The sequence below is a fragment of the Etheostoma spectabile genome, unplaced genomic scaffold, assembly GCF_008692095.1.
Source record: "Etheostoma spectabile isolate EspeVRDwgs_2016 unplaced genomic scaffold, UIUC_Espe_1.0 scaffold285, whole genome shotgun sequence".
Lineage (NCBI taxonomy): Eukaryota > Metazoa > Chordata > Actinopteri > Perciformes > Percidae > Etheostoma > Etheostoma spectabile.
This window is the reverse complement of record NW_022605579.1, coordinates 1112716-1115290: the sequence shown is the minus strand read 5'-3', so window position 1 is coordinate 1115290 and position 2575 is coordinate 1112716. Positions and strand designations below refer to the sequence as shown.

The 2575-nt window shown below is 35.1% G+C and overlaps 1 protein-coding gene and 1 long non-coding RNA gene across 2 annotated transcripts in view; both read right to left on the bottom strand.

The window, feature by feature from the left end:
• Positions 1–978, bottom strand: part of LOC116686017 (protein C19orf12 homolog) — a gene marked incomplete at its 5' end in the record, with an annotated part of 5812 nt that extends 4834 nt beyond the window's left edge. Inside the window, 1 exon segment of the mRNA XM_032510935.1 lies at positions 842–978.
• Positions 1–2575, bottom strand: part of LOC116686018 (uncharacterized) — a 13948-nt gene that overhangs the window by 6358 nt on the left and 5015 nt on the right. The window lies entirely within an intron of this gene.

Below are 2575 nucleotides of genomic sequence, written 5' to 3'. Positions count from 1 at the left end.
GCATGTGTGTGTAATTCAGGCCTGTGTGTAATAACAGAGTGTAAATTGTAATTTGTGACTTATAAGTATGGCTTACAAGTATGCATTATACTTTTCTATCTATCTATCTATCTATCTATCTATCTATTACGTAGGCTACATGACTGGTTTAGCCAACGTAATGTATTTATTGAATGTCAGGACTAAGCTAGTTTCACTTTTACTATGTTCAACTTTACCTAAACAGCACGAAACAACAACAAATGTAATTATTTAAATGCATCTCCCTACATCACAAAAACACAACTGTAATTGGAGAAAAAAAATTAAATATATTTTAACAAATCTTGACCTTTATTTTAATTACGTAATGCTTATTTTATACACTGCAGGTATACCGAATTACGTGGCGGCTGTCAATCATTTCTTAAAATACCTCGGGTCAAATTGTAGGTATCAACAGCCAACATTATTTAATGAAAATGAAAATGACCTCGGTTTTTGTATGGAGTTTGGCTTGAGAGTATGGAGTTGTTCGTTAGTCGAGTAGCTGCTCTAAACTGACTGGTAGCTATAAACTGACGTAATATACAAACCGTGGGCATAATAAACTATTATACTAGTTTTTATATTTTTCAAAGAGAACGTTTCGACAGTAATGAAGACAGGTTAAATTACAACGATTTGATACCACGTTTAGTTTCTATTTTAATACCGAACAAAACAAGACTTCAAGCACCGAGGGACTCATTTCTCCACCTCTATTTAAGCAAAGATATAAGAGACATAAAAGGCGGCTGCCCGTGCTAACAGCCTCCCCTCAAAAAGTAATCAAAAAGTACTTAAAAAGTACTAAAATTACCTTCAGTCCTGTCCTAACCGTGAAAAGCAAAGCGGTAGTTTTTGCTTGTCGCGTGCGTTCGGCTTTTCTCAAACTGACATGGATATGACGCGCGTGGAGGGAGGACCAAGGACCCGGATTGGCTGTCGCCCCACTTCCTGTATCAGAGAGTAAATAACATACAGTCAGGCCAAGATTAGGATTTTCAACCAAAGATAATCAATGTCAATATGTTTTAAAGTCACAAACCATATAACTATTTTAGATAAAACATGTGTCTGAGAGAGTACTTCCTATCCTCCTTCCTATCCACAGTGAAGTCAACACAAACACAAGTCTTAAGGGTTAAATTTGACCCGAGTCAATTTAACCCTTAAATGCTGAAAAAAGTGACCAGAAAAATCGGGAAAATCGCGAAAGTTGACAAAAACCTGGAGAAAAAAAGTGACAAAAAACACTGGAAAGAGTGACAAATGTTGGACAAAGCTTAAAAAACGCAGGAAAAAAAATCTCTTTTTTTAAATGCTGAAAAAAGTGACCAAAAAATCGCCAAAGGTGACAAAAACCTGTTAAAAAAAAAGTGAGAAAAACTCGTAAAAAAAAAAAAGTGACAAAAAATTGGAAAAATGTGACAAAAAACATCAGAAAAAGTGACAAATGCTGGAAAACAGAAAACTCGTAAAAGAAAAAGTGAAAAAAGGTACAAAAACGTCAAAAGGTGTAGAAAAACACATCAAAATTTGACCCAGAAAAACACACAATTGCAGGCAACACAAAGGTTAAGGCAGCGGGTTGATCTTTTTATTTGGAGATGACAAATTTGGAAAAACTAGCTTGTTGTTTGTAGCCTAATTCGCTCATGCACAAACCGGTAAGTATAAAATAAGTATAACTTTACAGTTGTCACAGAAGAAATTCTTCCCTGTGCGTTCTGGTGCTGCTGCTTCAAATAATTATACGTGGAACATACATTAGGTTATTGTCCGTTTTTGAAACTAGCCTACTAATGTTAGTCTACAGTAGCACAGTGCACCTTGTACATTACAGATAGTAACAGATAGATAGATAGATAGATAGATAGATAGATAGATAGATAGATAGATAGATGGATAGATGGATGGATGGATGGATGGATGGATGGATGGATGGATACTTTATTCATCCCAAAGGAAATTTTAGGCATCCAGTAGCAAGACAACCATAACACAACAAACACATATACACACATAAATCACACATATATACATATACACATATATCACACATACATAAGAATAAAAAAAAAAAAAATCACTCACAGAATTGCAATGACCATGATAAGGTAAAATACTATGGTAGACTGTGTAATGATGATAGTGAACAGTGCAGGGATTGAACAGTGCAGTAGATCATGATTAAATATTAACAATTACATATAAACATAATAACCTATAAACTGACTGATTGAATAAGAATAAGATCAATATGCATAAGTTATAAGATGTAAGATGTAGGTGTTATGACCACAGATTGGGTTGTAGGATAAGACAGTCAAGTGCACAGCAGACAGAGGCGTACTTACCATTAGGCAAAGGAAAGCAATTGCCTTGGGCCCCAAGCTACCAAGGGCCCCCTAAAACACCTCATAAACTTATGATTACGATTTGTTGTCTTACTTTTCAAAACATAATTATATATCTAAACATTAATACGCTAAAGTGCTATGCGATTGTTAAATTCATGGTGAGAAACTCCCCCCAGTCCCCACTACATTGG